This window comes from Cavia porcellus, unplaced genomic scaffold (genome assembly GCF_034190915.1).
Source record: "Cavia porcellus strain 051 isolate PalLab524CR breed Dunkin Hartley unplaced genomic scaffold, mCavPor4.1 scaffold_30, whole genome shotgun sequence".
Lineage (NCBI taxonomy): Eukaryota > Metazoa > Chordata > Mammalia > Rodentia > Caviidae > Cavia > Cavia porcellus.
Genome location: NW_026947513.1, coordinates 43564954 through 43584059, shown reverse-complemented (window position 1 = coordinate 43584059; position 19106 = coordinate 43564954).

Here is a 19106-nt window from a genome sequence, read left to right as displayed (position 1 = left end):
AGGCTGCACAGGTGTGCTGACTACACTAGAATGATAATATTCTTAGTTCTGTTTAAAGAAGGTCTAGGACCCACAATATGGTATACAAGAAACACATCTGACTCCAAAGGAAACTCATAGATTAAAAGTCAAAGGATGGAAAACAGTATTCTATGCAACAGGAAGCCAGAAAAAAAGGAGTACCTATTCTATTTGCAATGTGAACTTCAGGCCTAAAATGATTAAAAGAGATAAAGAAGGCTACATACTTAGTACTGGAAAAATTCAAGAAGAACTAACAATTATAAAGACATATATACCAAATACAGAAGGAACCAACTATATAAGATAAAACTATTGGACATGAAAAACCAAATACACAAAAACACAGTTTTAATAGAAGAACTTAATACCCCACTGTCACAAAGAGATAGATAAACTAGACAAAAAGTCAGCAAAGACATAACAGAAATGGGAGCAAGTGGACTTAGTGGATATTTACAGAATATTCCACCCAACTGCATCAGAATATACATTCTTCTCATGTGGGCATAGTACATTCTGAAAAAATAGACCATATAATAACCCATAAAACATTTTTAAATAAATGCAAAGGGATAGAAATTATCCCATGCATATTATCTGACCATTATGCAATAAAATTGGAAATTAATGGCAAAAGAGATTGAAAAACCTGCATAAATGCATGGAAATTAAATAACAACCTTCTGAATCACCATTGAGTTATGGATAATATTAAAGAAGAAATAGAACAATAGTTGCAACTCAATGAAAATACAGAAATAACATACAGTAATCTGTGGTATGCAACAAAAGTAGTCTTAAGAGGGAAATATACAGCCAGAAATTGTCATATCAGGAAAACAGGATGAGCACAAATAAACAACCAAATGGTACATCTCAAGCTGCTACTAAAAGAAGAACAAATTAAACTCAAAGCTTATAGAAGAGAGGAAATTGTAAATATCAGAGCATCAACTAATGCAATTGAAACTAAAAAACCAATACAAAGAATTAATGAATCAAAAGGCTGGTTTTTTGAGAGAATAAACAAAGTTGATAAACCTCTGGTGAACCTTATCAAGAAAAAGAAAGAAAAAACCAAACTTCATGTAATAAGGACTCAGAAGAAGGAAACTACCACAGATTCCATGGAAATGCAAAAGATCTGAATATCTACTTTGAAAACCTCTACTCACATAGGATGGAAAACACAGAGGAAATGGACAGATTTCTAGAAACATATGAACTACCAAAGCTCAATCAAGAAGATATAGCAATTTTGAATAACCCAATATCAGCAATTGAAATGTGATTAAAAAATATATACCAACAAAGAAAAGCCCAGGTCATGATAGATTCATGGCTGAATTCTGCAAGAAATTTAGTTTTGATGCCAAAACATCTTAAACCCTTCAGTGATATTGAAAGGGAAGCAGGGGCCAGGGGTATAATTCAGTGGTTTAAGTACCTGTTTGGCAAGCACAAGGTCATGACTTCACCCCTGGTACAAAAACAATAATTCTTGGGGCCAGATGTTTAGCTCAGCAGCATAAGTGCCTGCTTGGCACTTGAGAGTTCATGAGTTTGATTTCTGGCACAAAAAAAAAGAAAGAAAGAAAAAGAATAAAGGGGGAAAATTGGCAGCTTGCTAGGAACCTGGATAGAGAACCTCTCTGGGGAAAACAGCCCAGATGCTAGAATCTGACAACACAGAGAGGACCAGATGATTAGAGAAGATTCTCACTAACGTAGGAGGAAACCAAAAGAAAAATTAAATTAGGAAGATGAAGTAAAAGTACAGGTGGAGGGCTGAGGCCCAACACGCTCACTGAGACCCCTTCCACACTGTGCTGGGTATGGCAGCCATAGAGATGGACGATTCAAGGTCACGCTGAAGCTGTGGCTGCTGATAGCGGGAGTTGGTGGTCCCATGCCCTGGCGGGAGGATGTGGCACAGTGTAGAGTGGAGCCACAGAAGAGAGATTTATTGGCTCTTGGTGAGTGCTGCAAATTGGATCCCACAGCATACGAGGCTGACTAGAAGTCATCTTGGAGTAGGGCAGAGCCTGGCGCCACTGTGGCATCAGGCAACTGCCTCTGACCCAGAGAGGACTGGTGGGAGCAGCTTGGGCTGAACCACGCTGCTGTTCAGGAACCAATACCAATGCACAAAATTGTTCTGACCCTATAATGTCCACCACAGCAGTGTAAAGTGCTGAAGGCAATCGCAGGTTGACTGCCTCAGAGGGGAGCTGCCAACCCAGATATCAGCAAACTGGAGAGAGCAGCAAGACCCTAGCCAGCAGGCTTTAGAAAAACTATAAGGAATACAGAGACAGCCTGAGATCTCCTCCACACAACTGTCTGAAAGAAACCAGAAACATGACAGGAGCAAAAGATAAGACAAAACCTCCAGGCATTGATCCTGGGAAAACAAGCCCAGGGGAGGTAAATACAGAAGAGAACCAGAGCAGCAATCATGAAATGTTAGCCACAACATTAGCAGACATAAAGAAATACATTCATGACTTCATAGATGAAGGGACCTATAGGCCAGTCTCACTAATGAACATAGATGCAAAGATTCTCAATAAAATCCTGGCAAACATAGTGCAACAAATCATCAAGAAGATTATACATTGTAACCAAGTGGCATTCATTCCAGGATGATTAACATACGCAAATTAATAAATGAAATACACCACATCAACAGAGCCGAAAACAAAACCCGCACAGTAATCTCAATAGCTGCAGAAAAAGCTTTCAATAAAGTCCAACATTTATTTATGATAAAAACCCTTCAGAAACTTGGTATACACAGTATCTACCTCAATCTCAGAAAGGCCATCTATGACAAAACAATACCCAACATTATAATAAATGGACAAAAAATGAAAGCTTTCACTATAAAATCAGGAATAAGTATGTCCATGATCACCACTCCTATTCGAAATAGTTCTGGAAATATTAGCCAGAGCAATCAGATATGAAATAGGAAAAAAAAGGAATAAAGATAGGAAAGGAGTAAGTTAAATTATCCCTATTTGCAGATGACATGATACTTTATATAGAAGACCCATTAAAAGACTACTACAGTAATAAACCAAAGCAGAGTAGCTGGATGCAAAGTCAACACTCAAAAGTGATAGCATTCCTCCACACAAACAAAAAACCCACTGAGATAGAAATAATGGAAATATTGCCTTTCACAATATCATAAAAAGAGATACATAGGAATCAACCTAAAAACAAGGAAGTAAAAGACCTATATCTTGAAAAATTATACTACTATTTAAAAAAGGAGAATGAAAAGGATATTAGAAAATGGAAGGACATTCCATTGATTTGGCTAAGAACCAACACTGTGAAAATAGCCATAGTCCAAAAACTGCTATACAGTTTTAATGCAATCCAATCAAAATACCATTAACATGCCTTACAGATCTAGGGAAAACACTCCTAAAATTCATTGAGAAACAGAAGAAACCTAAAATAGCAAAAGCAATTCTGGGCAACAAAGGCAAGACAGGAGACATCTCAACTCCTTACTTAAAACTATACTACACAGCTACTATGATAAAATCAGCATGGTACTGGCCAAGAAATAGACCTGAGGATCAATGGAACAGATTAGAAAATGCAAACACAACTACAAACACACTCAGACACTTGATATTTCACAAAAAGGCTAAACATGTTCACTGGAAGAAGGATAGCCTCTTTAGTAAATGGTGTTAGAAAAATTGGCTCTTCACATGCTAAAGACTGAAAATAGACCCAAAATTATCACCATGCACAAAAATAAAATAAAAATGGATCAGTGATCTAGATGTTAAAACAGTAACACTAAATCTATAGGAAGACAAGGTAGATAGAAGTCTTGGAGACATAGGGGTAGGCAGAGAATTCATGAACAAAATGCAAACTGCACAGGAAACACTTCAAAGAAATAACAACTGGGACCTCATATTATTAAAATGTTTTTACACTTCAAAAGAAATCACCAACAGAGTGAAAAGAAAACCCACAGAAAGGGAAAAATTTTGACCAGCAACCCCTCAGACTAAGGACTTATATCCAAAACATACAAAAAGTTAAAAAAAAAAGCAGGCCTCTCAAATTTAAAGACCCTCTCCTAAAATGGCCATCTGAGATGAACACACATCTCAGATGAAGACATACAAATAGCAAATAAATACATGAAGCTATGTTCACCATCACTTGTCATTTGAGAAATGCAAATTAAAACAGCATTGAGATTTCATCTCACTCCAAAAATAATGACTGCCATCAAGAAATCAACTGATAATACATGTTGGAGAGGATTATGGGGGGAAAAGAACACTTCTCCACTGTTGGTGGGAGTGTAGACTGGTGCAGCCACTATGGAAATCAGTATGAAGATTCCTCAGAAAAATGGGATGGGAAGTTCCATTTAATCCAGCTATTCCTCTTCTGGATATTTTCCCAGAAAAACTGAAAAGTCCAAATCACAGTGATATATGTCCACCCATGTTCATAGCAGCACAATTTGTAATAGCTAACTCTTGGAAACAACGAAAATGCCTATCAACTGCACAGTGAATGAAAAAGATGTGGATTTTTTATATGATGAAATATTACTCAACTATAAAAAAGATTATTGAGGCCTTTATAGGTAAATGGAGGCAATTGGAGACTACCCTCATAAGTGAAATACATAATAATTATATTCACATTGTCTCTCTGCTGTAAAAGTAATAAAACTGCAGCAGTAATAAGATCCCAAGTATATAATATCTACTGTTTAAAAGAAAGGAAATGAAAGTGCTCTAAAGGATATAACTTCATGTATGTTTAAGTGTGTAAGATAAATAACCACATTACTAAGTTTTTGTTGGATCATTGAACAGAATGCACTCTCATTGTTTGTCCACATTTTTTGTCTCATTGTTTGATTGTCCACTTTCTATGCTATAATTTTGGGATCTGAGCAACGATTTCTAATATGAAAATATGTAATTTATCAACAAGTGATATCTTAGGGTTAATTTCTTTTGAAATTCTGTACTATTTATATATTTTTTCTGTTCTGATTTTTCTATTCCTTAAATACAAAATTGTTCAAAAAATATTAAAGAAGGTTGGTGCAGAGGAGGAGCTGGGCGGATCTGGAGTGCCTGCAGAAGCCCTTTCCTTTGTCTGGAGGACTGAATATCTCTGCAAGCAGGGAGGGATCGCAGGTTCCTGAGGCACCTTGGCCTATGGTGAGTGCTCAGCACACTCTGCCCAAATCTCAGACTGTTCCGGACCCCCAGGCTTCCGGATGCAGTGAAGTGGAGCAATGGGTTAGAGGCCACTACATCCGCCTCCCCATCCTGGCTGCACTTGGAGGTCTGCTGAGCTTCCAACGGGTGTGCGGGCCCACACTATCCCCCGAGCCCAGCCTGTTTTGCTGCCACGCCTTCCTTTGTCTGGAGGACTGTGGATATCTCTGCAAGGAGGGAGGGATCACAGGCTCCTGAGGCACCGCGGCCTGTGGTGAGTACCCTAACCCGGCTGCGATTGAAGAACTGTGGAGCTTCCAAGGGGCAGGTGGGCGCACAGTGTCCCTGAGGCCCAGCTTGTCTGGAACTGCAGAGCTCTGAACAAGCAGAGGAGGGCCATTGGTTCTGCAGGCCCAGAGGCTTGGGGTAGGGTGGTGCCAGAGTCTCAGTAGCTGCAAACATAGAAGGGGATTTTCAACAGATCCTGAGGAAGCTTTCAAATAACACTTGAAACACAGAAATATAGGAAAATAACAAAACGAAAGACCAAATTACAACCTCAAACCTCCAGCCCATATCAGGAAACCCTAGGAGGAATGTATTTAGAAGAAAATATATCCCATCTACCTCATATATCAGACACAATAGCTACTGAAGTTGACAAGCAACTCCAGGAAGCTTAAAAGAAATTCAAACTTGAAATAATCTCCCAGATAAAAGAAGAAATGATAAAAGAAATGAAAGAGATTCTAAATATATCTAAAGAAAACACAGATAAAAAATTGGAGGAACTAAACAAAAAGATAGAATCCCTAGACAAGCAATATAAGAAACAAACAGAATACATAATGCAGATGCACAGAGATATACAGGAAATAAAAAACTCCACTGAAAGTTGTAAAAACTGCCTTAATGAAAGTGAAGATAGAATTTCAGACCTTGAAGACAGGATTGCAGCTGGTGAACAGGAAAGGAAAGATCTTTTAAAAATAACAAGGAATCAGGAAACAACAAATTCAACAACTGCAAGATGATGCAAAGAAGAATAACATAAGAATGATCGGGATTAATGAAAAAGAAGGAGACAACATGAAGGATGTCAGGAGGATATTTAGAGAAGTAATAGCTGAAAATTTCCCAAGCATGAGATCAGAAACTGACATCAGGATCAGTGAAGCATATAGAACTCCAAATAGTCATAAGCAAAATAAAACAACACCCAGACATATAATAATAACCATCCCAGAAATCCAACACAAGAATAGATTATTAAAAGCTGTCAGAGAAAAAAGACAGATCACTTACAAAGGAAAACCTATCAGAATCACAGCAGACTTCTGATCACAAACAATGATGGATAGAAGATGTGTACTGTTTGGAAGGGGAGTCCCTTTCTTTAAGAACATGAGAAATCTGGCTGTCTGATGTCCTTTCCCTCCTTGGGAGAATCTGTAGCCCAGTAGAACCCACTTCTGACTCATTAGGTGTCAACATTTTCAGAACTAAAAATTGATTGAAGACTGTGTGCTTCTGCCTTTTTTTAACCCTGTAGTGTGGCAGAGTGTTTTGTTAGACAAGTGAATGCAAAGCTTGGCTTTTCTTCTGTGTGGCTGACTTTTCTATACAAATGTATGTAGTTCTGTGTATTTTTTCAGGATTCCCTTTATTTCAGAAGAATTTTGCTGTGCTGATTGTTGATACACCTCTCCTCTTCAGAAACCTTTTCAGCTGCCATTCTCTAATGCTCTTCCAGATGTTGCTGAAATGGCTCTGTAGATAATTCCTCTGAGTGTTCATCCACCAGTTGCTCAATATCACCACTATCTACTGCCAAACCCATGAAGTATGTTACAGTGACAGTGTCATCAACCACAGTATTAGTTGGATTGGGCTCCTCTACACAGCCCTCAAAGTCTCTCTTCTTTATAATTTTAGGCCACACTTTCTTTCAGGCATATCACAATGGCCTTAGAGAGACATTGGAGAAGTTTCAGGGCACCAGCCTAGATTCCCAATTTCCCAGACAAGTGTATTACGAAGGCTTAAAATAATTGACATAAATGGTATTAACTTATGGTTCCAGGGGAATCAAAATCCTCTACAGAGTTCTGGAACTCTGGTGCCTTAGACAAGGAATGCACGTGGATTGTCTATATTTTTTTTTTCAAACAATACAGGAAACTGAACAAACCTTATGAGTGGTTCAAGGATTTTGCAAGTAAAAAATCACCTTGATGAGAAGTGTTTTAGGAGAAAATCTTCATGTTGCATTTCACTCTTAAGGTACAATGCCTGAGGTTACACTTTTTATTTAGATGATGGGAGTTGGAACCAGGTGACCTTAGCAAGTATTTTCTTATCTTGTCCTGGCCATGTAGCAGCCATGAATGTGCATTCAATTTTGAGTATCAAGGACTCCCAACATATTCCTACTCTTTGTTTCATTGTTGCATAGAATAGGTTATTAGTTGCAGCTTGGAGAAACTGTGTTAGGAGAACTATCACAATTTAAATCCTGTACTGTCCATCAATGTAGAACAATAATCAATTGCCATTGTAGCTACCAATCATCATGTGTCAGTGATTTGAGCTTCTTTTACAACTAACATTTTACCGTGGCATTTTATTATACTATTTGAAGTTCTCCTTTTCCACAAGGAGGTGCAAGAACAAATTAAGATGAGATCTGTATTAAATACAATCAGTTCTCCACTATCTATCAAGGTCAGTAAGGTCTCCTTAGGAATTGCCTTGGAAACATGCATAGCACCTCTTGGCTCTACAGTGACTGTCAACCAGGAGGATAAGTCACAGCCATTGCTTAACCAAGTTGCTTTCCATGAAAGCTTGGGAAATTTTGCTCCTGGTGGGCTCTTCTTAGGCACATCTTTCATCAAACATGACTTTCCTGTGTAATCCCATAATCTTCTGAACTGATTAAAAATGTTACCAGGCAGCTGCTTTCTTATTTATTACTCAGAGTCCTATCCAATAATCCCAATCACAAAGGAACTTTTTTATTCATTCTAGTAAAATATATTCTTAAAAATTTTTCTTAATGACTGATGAAAAATCCAATAATAACATTTAATTTTTTAAGAATGAGGCTCTCAAATCCATCATAAATAATGTACGTTACATTTATGTATCCAGTTTTTGCATCATTTGGATCAGCTGGCAATCCAGGTGGAAACATGTTTTGTAAATCTGTAACTCAAATAAACCTTTGATCAAATAACCCAAAAATGCAAAGGAAAAAGGAAAAAAGAAAACATTGCTGAGGTCAAAATAAAATGAAAAAGCAGACAAATGGACAAACACTGATAGGCAATTTCATAGATGATCTGTACAGATTCAAATAAACATAGAAACACAACAGTTCATTGAGGTCTGTGAGACCTCTCTAAATTTGCGAGCAGGTACTTACATATATTTGTATCATGCACCCTTGTTAAACTAGCTCATTTCTTATACCATGTCCTCTCAGGGTTGAAACTCTTGTTCACCTCCAAGGCTTTTCAGGGCATTTTTCAGGGGCTCCATTTCACTGAGCTAAATCTTCTGCCCTCCTTTGGATTATCTCCAGGGCAAGGTTAGCCAGATAGACTCATCCTCTGGAGGGCTAAATCAGCAGAGCCACCATATGGGACTGCTACAGCACTGGCCATGTCTACTGCCAGGATCATGTATTCCTGTATGTTAGCCACCTCATGGATCCATGACATGTTAAGGCAAAGCAAAACTTTGACCACACATTATTAATTGTACTGGTCTTTCCCACTTTCCTGTATTGATGTATTTCCAGAACACTTGAGCTCTAGTTGGGCACCATCATTGGTTGCTGACCAGTGGTGCTCTGTAGGGGCCAACTTACTGTTGTAGCAGAATTTTTAAAACTTAATGCAAAATTAGCAAAATCACACTGTGCTTGTGAGGGTAACTGTATTTCCCATTTTTGTTAATTTAATTGAGTTTTAAGGGATAGATGTGCTTGTTCTATACTTGCCTGTCTTTAAGGGCTATAAGCAACTCCTCTAATGTGCTTAATATGCCATGGTTTAAAAAAGGATTGTAATGCTTTACTTATGTGTGAAAGTTCACTGTTAGTTTATATGGCACATGGAACACCCATAGAAGCAAAAGTTGACAATGTTGTTGAACTTGGCCAACATTTTCTCCCAGGTGACAAATTTCATTAATTAAATGAGAATATGGGTCAATAGACACATGAATATATTGTAGTTTACCAAAGGAAGAAAAATGTTTAACACAAATTTACCAAACATCAGTATGTTTTAAACCTTTGGGGTTATTGCCCTCTGGTGGCACAGCCCTATAGGACAGGACATAACAATTTGTCTTGCTTGAGTCCTAGGTACTGGAAATTCTTTGATTAGAGCCTTACTATTTTGATGATGGTAAGAATGAGAATGTCTAGCTGCATCAAATGTTGTAATAAAAGCAACTAGTGAATCAGCTTTTTGATTATCACATGTTAAAAATTGAGGTAAATTCGAATGAGACCTTATGTGACCAATATAAAATATATAGTGCTGGCTGATTATAAATCACCTTCTATAACCTAAGAAACAATAAAAGAGAGATGGATCTAAAGTTGACCTCAGAGTGGTGCTCTTGAACCATTGAGTGGGGTAAACTGAATATGCTGAGACACAGACCACATTTATAGGTTTATAATTAAATTGTTGAATTGTTGTATGCAGAAAACAGTGATCTCAGATCTTTGTGCAGAAAGTCCTTGAGGCTTTATTACCTGTTGGAAATTTTTACTCCAAATTTCTGCCTTACCTTTTGATAAGCTATCAGTAAAACAAGATGTTGCATCAGGAATAAGTGCAAATTTTTGGAACAGTATATAAATGCTTCAGAAAAAAATAGAAAGATAGGATCATTGGGAAAGCGATTATCAATTTGTCCTACAAAATCTTTGGAAGCCACTTGCCAATATAGAACTTTTTGTAACAGGGTCAAATATTTATTTAAATCAGGAGGTAATACCAGCATAGCAGGATCAACACCAGAGAGTTATTTACACCTTATTCTTCCCAAGATGACAATTGTAACAATTTTTCCTAAGCATAACTGTAAAATTTTGGCTAACTGGTTAGAAAGAAAAAGCCACTCAGTATGGTAAATTTGTTTATTATAATATTGCCCTATGAGACATGTCAGAAAATGAGGAGTATTTGGAATATGAAGAACAAAAGGATAATTTGCATTTATAATAAAAACTTGGCACTGTTGCAACATTCTTTCAACTAAAGCTAGGTCTTTGAGCCTCAGTAGACAAACTGTGAGGGGAATCAATGGCTATATCTCCCTATAAGTACTATATAAGGGTTTCAATTGATAAGTAATAAAATTCAACTTTGGACTTATCCAATTTATATCTTCTAACAATTTTTGGAAGTCATTTAATTTTTTAAATGGTCTCGGTGAATCTGAAGATTCTGTGTCTTTATTGCTCTGTCAGTAACCATTGTTACTGAGCATGGGGAGGTCCCAAAACATGCAGTGGCAATGTAGGAAAAGTTTCTGAAAAACATCACGGGTGGTGTGCATTGAAATAGTAATAGTAGTAATAGCAGGTAATAGTAATAGTAATAACTATTACTATTAGTAATACTAATAGTATTACTAATTAGTAATACTATTATTAGTATTAGTAATACTAATTATTACTAATAGTAATTATTATACTAATACTAATTATTACTAATAGTAATAGTAATAGCAGGTAATAGTAAAGCTGTACAATTTTACCTTGCCTGGAGCAATGCAGAGACAAAAGACATTAAATCTCATTATGCTTTTGGAAACATATCATGTAATTGTTCCTTAATTGGAGCTTATAGTAGGGTGTTGTCCATATAATGGGATACCTATGTCCATATAATGGGCTAAGGATAAGTTTGTCTAATTTTTTGTAAGGCTTGTTGTACAAAAAGCTGACACAAGTTTGCACTATTTTTATTCCTTGAGATAATACAACTCATTGATACCATTGCATTGGTTCTTTACAATTTAAACTAGGCACAGCAAATGAAAAATGTGGCCTACCTGCAGGAAAAAGAAAGATATTTAAAAAGTAGCTTTTAAATCAATTATGATGAGTGACCAGTCTCTGGGAACAGCAATTGGATTGGGCAGTCCTGGTTGCAGTGCCTCATTAAGAGTAAGCAAGCATTTACAGCTCTTAAATCTTGTATTAACCTAAATTTGCCTATCTTTTCTAGGATAACACAGAGAGGAGTATTGCAAGGACTGAAGTGTCTAAATGTCCTAGCTTCAATTAACTCTTTAACTAATTTGTGTAACTGAGTTAGCTTCTCTTGATTAAGGGGTCATTGATCTACCTAAATAGGGTTCTCAGTTTTCCACTATAAAGGCAGAGCTGTTTGGGCAGGAACATCAGTGGCCATCATTAAAAACCTGCTGATATCTAATTCTATGCTTGTCATCTTGGGGAATAATCTTAACAGGTCCTTTCACTAACTCGAAGATTTTCCTAGTCTAAATGATCCCATTTTGGCAATCATGTGTTTAATCTTAGGATCTTAATCATTTGTTTAGTTTCCACACTGGAGCTTTTTTTGGGTAGTCTAAAAATAAAAATCACTAGATAGCAATAATTTCCTTTTTATAATGCATTTCTTGCTCAGAAGTTAATTGAAATAGATGTCAGTTTAGTAAAATAAACACTTTTGTTGAACTGGCCATCATAAGGCAGAGGTTAGGCACATTGGAACACATGTTCATGGTTTCTTAGCCTGATAAAAGTTGTAGGAGCTTTTTGTGCTGACCATGTAATGGGCCATTGTTCTGATGCAGTTACAGACACATTCACACCAGTGTCTATTAGAAGCTCAAAGCATTTTTCAATAACGTTTATAAAACACATAGGCCTGTTTTTAGTGTAAAATAAATCTCTTTTTGTAGTCTTGCTCCCTGTTGAGTTGTCTATTAATTCAAGAAGAAAGTCTTATCTGTAGGTAACATAACCAGCTGTTACACATAATCCCCCATTTGAAACAGTTCCACAGCACATGGAGAATGGGTTTCTCATTTTGACAATCACCATCAATCACACTAGGCACAGAAGTTATCCCTTTTAGAGTCAGATCAGTCTTTCCCAGTACAAAATACACTGTTGCTTTAGGTGGGGACCCCAAAATCCCCTCGGATTTTGAATAGGTTGCTCACCTCCAATGGGAGTGACTCTCACAGCTGCAGGAAGATCTGATCCTGCACTTTGAATTGTTTTTCTGGTGAGTGAGTTGAGATCTTTCTGGGTAACCACCTTTAATGGTATTCTTAAATTTGTGGCAAGTTTGTATTGGGTAAAGTTGGGAATATTTTGACTGACAGTCTGTTTGTCTCTATTATTGAAATAGCCTGATGAAAGGCCATCGTCTCATTTTTTGGAAAAGGTGTGTCATCCTTGTGGAATTTGAATGACAATATTTGTCCCAATGCCTCCCTTTCTGGCAGTTTTGACCAAGTCCTGGTGCAGGACCCCAGTCCTCCATGCCAGAGGCATTGCTTCTTTGACTCACTGCAGCTGCAGCATTGCCTCTATTGGATCTGGAAAGAGGTCTGCAATTTTTTCTAATATGCCCCATTTTCCACAGCTAAAACATTTCACATTATTTCCTTTTATACTTTCAAGATCAGCCATAACCTGAGCCATCATAGTTGTCTTATATAACTCAGTTCCAGTGTCTTGACAAGTTCAAATATATTGTTAAATCATTACTTGATTTTATAGGATTTAAAGCCTGATTAAAATCCTGATTAGAGTTTTTACATACCAATTATAGAGTAAAATGTTCACAGCTTCTGTGTTTGAAACCTGTCTACAAACACCTTCTTGTACTTTAGCCACAAATTGAGTGAATGTTTCCTGGGGTCCCTGAAGGACATTTGAAAAGGACTTCACAGAAGTCCCATCCTCTTTTTATTGAATCTGCCAATTGCAAATATAGCTCATCAAGATGTTGAATCTGTTCAACAAGCAGCACATATATTCCTGTTCCAGAAAATATTTCCTCATTTATTGCTGGACGTGGATTGGAACATGCTCTATCAATATGACCCTGAGCTGAAAAAGATACTTTAGCTTCACAACAAGATGAAGGAATCGAGCAGGAGGCTGGTAAGTTTGTGCCAAGTCTTTGATATCATTAGGTGTCAATTGATATACATCCAAAACATTTTCTAAGAGTCCCAATGTAAATGAAATTTAGACTCCATTATTAACCACTCTTTGTTTATTGGTTTTTTCAGTTGTATTTCAAAAGGCATATGAACAAAATACTCATAGTCATTAGCATCTCTTTCAATTCCAACTGGAAAACAAGCAGGGAGGCTATGTTCTCCCCTTTCACAGAAACTTCTGTTCTTAAAACCCATAAATTTCTGGATAGAGCCTTGTGACATATTCTTTGTAACCACACCTGCTCCTGTCCAACCTGGGGACAGAAACCACAGCTTGGAGCTATTTTGTTTGCTCAGTATCTGAATTAGAAGCTATCAACAGTGAGCTCTGTAATGGAAATAAAACTGGATGAACTAGGTTCCAAATTGAGAATGTCTTACAGGAAATGATATTTCCTGCACTTTGTGCCTTTTAAAGATTTTTTCCAACTCATTCACAATTATTAGTATCTATAGTGCCTATCTGAGGAAACCATGGGTTGTATTCAGTTACTCTTTTAACATTATGCTAGGTCTTTCTTAGGCACATAACCCCCTGAGCATTTAAGCAGGCCTTGTAATGGCCATAAATATCTTTTCTTTTCAGCTGAAAGTTTTTGCCCCTGTTTTGCTTTTCTTTCTATTAACCAAACTCAGGAACTTGTGTTTGCCAGGCAAGCAATTGTACCACTGAGCTATATCCACAGCCCTATTTTTACTGCCATATAAAATGTCTTGCTCACAGCAGGAACACTCACCCTTGTTCTTCCCTCTATTCTCCTGGCACTCCTAGTGATGGTTTTCAAAGTTTTAAGACCTCTTCTATATCCAGACTTCCCAGATCCACACTTTACACTCTAGGAAGACTTACTATTCAGGCTAGAATACTTAGTCCAAATATTTCAGATTCCTATTCTAGGTGCCAGTTATTAGGGACCTTTCCTAGAACCCCAATCTTCCAAATGAATGTGTGTATGGTTAACAATTAAAATAAATGAGGTAAACTATATGATTTTAGGGCTCCAGGAGGATCAAAACCCTCTACAGACTTCTGGGACTCTGTTGGCTAAGACAGGGAAAAGATACTTAATTATTCTGGGTAACATATTTAATTATTTTTTCCAACAATCCAGGAAACTGAACAGACCTTGGGAGTAGTTCAAGAACATTGCATTTAACAAATTACATTAACATGTTGCATTTCACTAGAGGAGTGAAATGCCTGTGGCTACAGTCTTTATTTAGTTCATTGGAGTTGGATCTGGGTGTCTTCAACTGTTATCTTTTCTTGCCCAGCCACACAGCAGCCTTGCACCTGTGTTCAACTTCCAGTTTCAGTGGCTCCCAACTGCCCAGTGCTCAATTAACCCACACAAGAAAGGATGCTATAATGTTCTTCCCAGAACTTTTTAAGGGTTAAATTTATTTGAGAGTAATCAAAGAACTTTAGGAAGAGTTCTTTGTACAGTTACTTAAAGTCAAAGAATACAGAACACTGACTGAAATCACATCCAAAGCACACATATTTTGGCTAGACTGATGCTTATATATGTTCTTGTGGCATCATCAGACACAAGCAGTAGGCACTTGAGTCATAACTCAAGACTTTCCTGCAGGTTAAATTTAAATTTATGATCATAACCCAAGGTGTTTTTTGTGAAATGAATTATAAATTGAGGGACCACAGTGACCATCTTCTGCCTGTGCAGGACTCATATCCAACCCCTTTTTGCTGAGACACCTAAGAAACTAAACTTGCATCTATTTCTTTTAAATCTACCTCAGCTTATACAGAGGAGTGATATTCTTTAAGAAAGTCTGTCCTTGTGAACTTCAATAGATGTTTCTCCAGATTAGTGGTTCAGAAGTTTGACTCATTAACTGAAAGCCACCAGCTATTCAGAAGTGAAGATTAAGGTTTCAAAGATAAACAGTTATAGTCTTAAGTAAGAATTTCAGCATTCCAGTAATGAATTTGCCCCTCTCTGAGTGGAACTATTACTATGATAATGAAAAACTGATTATTCCCCCCTTCTAAACATGTTTGGACAGGCACTAGCTTGGAATTCCATGATGTGTAAATTTGCTAGTGTGACTTGAAATTAGGTTCAAATTTGAATATAAAGAAAGAGTGGGAGAGAGAAAAATGGTGGCTTGCTAGGGGGCTGAGTGCAGAGTCTCTGCAGGAAATCAGATCAGGTGCTAGAATATGACAACATGGAGAGGGCCAGATGAATGGATAACAATTCTTATTAACCAAGGCCGCAACCAAAGGGAAAAATAAAACTGGGAAGAGGAAGGAAAAGTTTGGGTGGAGAGCTGAAGCCTGACGTGCTCACTGAGCCCTGTTCTGTGCTGTACTAGGGGTGCCCAGACATCCAAAGTAGCACTGAGACTGTGGCTGCCAATAATCAAAGTTGGCAAGTCCCAGACTCTTAATGGGAAATGCAGCACAGTGAGCAGTGGATCCAAAGGGAAAAGCTATATTGGCTCATGGCAACTGCTGGAAATTGAGACCTGGGGCCCTGTGAAGCAGACAAAGCCACCTGGCTGCACTGGAGGAGACTGTGTGAAGCAGTCTGGGCTCCAAAGCCACACCGTGCAGTTTTTGGACCGATCTGTGCTGTGTTTGGAATGCAGTAAAGACATGCAGTGCAGTGTGCAGTGAACTAAAGAGGAAGATCTGCATTGAGTGCCAGTCAGTACTAGGGACTGGGTCCCATGGCTGGAGGACATCTTTGAATTGGGCAGAGCCCGGTGCAATGGCAGCATCAGTGACACCGAGAGGATGATGGAGAACATCTTGGAATTGGGCAGAACCTAGTACTGCAGTGACATCCATCAGCCACCACTGATGCAGAGAAAACTGGCAGGTTCTACAGGGGCTGAACTATGCTTCTGGTTGGGACCCAATAAACAGATACAAAATTGTCATGACTCTGACGTTCACAAGGTAAAGCCTAACTTGTGTAATGACTGACAGAGAGTCTGGAAGCTAGACTGCACTTTCCCTGCATCCCTGACTATACGTCAGATAACAGCAAATTAGGGAGGGCAGAAAAACTCCAGTTGGTATGCTTCAGAAAGATCCTAAGCAATACGGAGAGGGCCAGAGACCCCCAGGACACACCAGTCTGAAAGAAACCAGAAACATGACAAGAGATAGAAATTTTAAAAAAAATCTCCAGCTGCCAAACCAGGGAAAATAAGCCCAGGAGAACTAAATACAGAAAAGAACCAGCACCAGTAACCATCCAATACTAGACACAGCATCAGCCAATATAAAGAAATACCTTCATGACCTCATAGACAAATTTAAAACTGTACTTCTGATCCAAGTGAGGCAAGATATGAAGAGATTAATTAAAGAAAAGATAAGCCACTCCCAAGAGAACACAGATGGAAGAATGCAGGAAATCAAAAAAGAAAGAGAAATCTCTGATGAAGAATTTAAACATAACCTAGAATACAAGAAACAGATCCAAAGAGATTACCAGGAAACTAAAACTCCATTGAAAACTGGCAATATGCCTTAATAGAATCTGAAGTCAGCCTCTTGAAACTTGAAGAGAGATTTATGATATATGATTGTGAAAGAAAAGACCTCTTAAAAATAACGAGGAACCAGAAAGAAACAATTCAAAGGCTAGAAGATGACAAAAGGACACATAATTTAAGAATAAAGCACGTGAGTGAGGAAGCGGGAGTAACCAAAAATGAACTACAAAGAATATTTCACAGAGCTTCCAGGTGCACAGGGCAGCTTGGCCAGTCTGGAGCTCTGGCATTCACCTCCCTGTTCCTGGATGTGCTTGGTGGACTGTGGAATTCTAAGCAACAGGTGGACGCCACCAGTTCCAGAGGCCCAGCGGCCTGGTATAAGTGCCGCCCATACTTTCCCCTGAGTCCAGCTTGTATGGGACCCTCGCAGCTTCTGGGTGCAGATCCAGGGCACAGGCATCCACCTTCCCTTTCTCAGCTGTGCTTGGTGGACTGTGGAGCTCTAAGCAAGCAGGTGGGTGCCACCAGTACCAGAGGCCTGGCAGCCTGGCGTAAGTGCCCTGCACAATTTCCCCCAAGTCCAGCTAGTTTGGGATCCTCTCTCGGCCCCAGGCAGGGAACCTCACAGTTTCCAGGGCACTGGAGCAGTGTGGCAGGTCCAGGGAGTCAGCAACAGCCTCCCCTCTCCCGGCTGTGCTTGGCGGACTGTGGAGTGCTAAGCAAGCAGGTAGGTGCCATTGGTTCCAAAGGCTTGGCTTGAGCTGGACTGCTCCACGCCAAGTTACCCTCTCTATCATTCCAGGGAACTGGGTGGCCAGAGTGCCAGGAGCTGAGGGAATAGAAGAGGATTTCCACTAGAACCTGAGGAAGCCTTAGAATAACCCTTGACACATTTGAAACACAGAAATACAGTAAAATGACAAAACAAAAGAGCAAATTACAATCTAAAACCTCCAGCCCATCCAAAGAAACCTTAGGAGTGAAGTACATAGAAAAAAAATATATGCCATACACCTCAAATATCAGACATAATAGCAACTGAAATAAATAGCAACTCCAAGAAGCTTTAAAGGAATTCAAACTAGAAATAATTTCCCAGGTAAAACAAGAAATGATAAAAGAAATAAAGGAGATGCTGAATATATCTTAAAAAGACACAGTTAAACAATTGGGGTAATTAAGCAAAAAGATAGAATCCCTGAATGAGCAATGTAAGAAACAAAAAGAATACATAAAGCAGATACACACAGATGTACAGGATATCAAAAATTCCATTGAAAACTGTAAAAACTGCCTCAATGAAAGTGAAGATAGAATTTCAGGCCTCGAAGAAAAGATTGCAGCTAGTTAACAGGAAAGGAAAGATGACTTAAAATTCAAAAGGAATCAGGAAATAAGAATTCAATAACTGCAAGATGATGTAAAGAAACAACATAAGATTGATAGGGATTAGTGAAAAAGAAGGGGACAACTCAAAGGATATCAAGAGGATATGTAGAGAAGTAATATGTGAAAATTTCCCAAACATGAGATCAGAAACTGACATCAGGATCAGTGAAGCATATAGAAATCCAAATAGTGGTAACCAAAATAAAACTACACCCAGCCTGAGAATAATCACCATCCCAGAAATCCAACATAAGAATAGAATATTTAAAGCTGTCAGAGAGAAAAGATAGATCATTTATAAAGGGAAAAATCTTTCAGAAACACAGCAGAATTCTCAGCACAAATGATGAAATCAAGAAGACAATAAAGTATTCCAGACACTAAAGGAAAATGATTTCCAACCTAGATTAATGTGACCTGAAAAAAATGTCCTTCAAAATCGATAGTGAAATAAGATACTTCGATGAAAAAGAACAGATGATGAACTTCATGATCACAATGCCAACTCTACAAAAATATTGAAAGGCAGTTTAGATACACTTAGGAAAATACCACTAAGCAAAGCAGACAATTAAACAGAACAAAAAGATAAAGATGCAACAGCAGAAAGATAATATGTTGACAATAAATCAACATATAACAGTTATAACCATTAATGTAAATGGTCTCAATGCACCAATTAAAAGAAACAGACTGGCAGAATAGGTCAAGAAACAAAACCCAATCATAGGCTGTCTACAAGAAATCAAT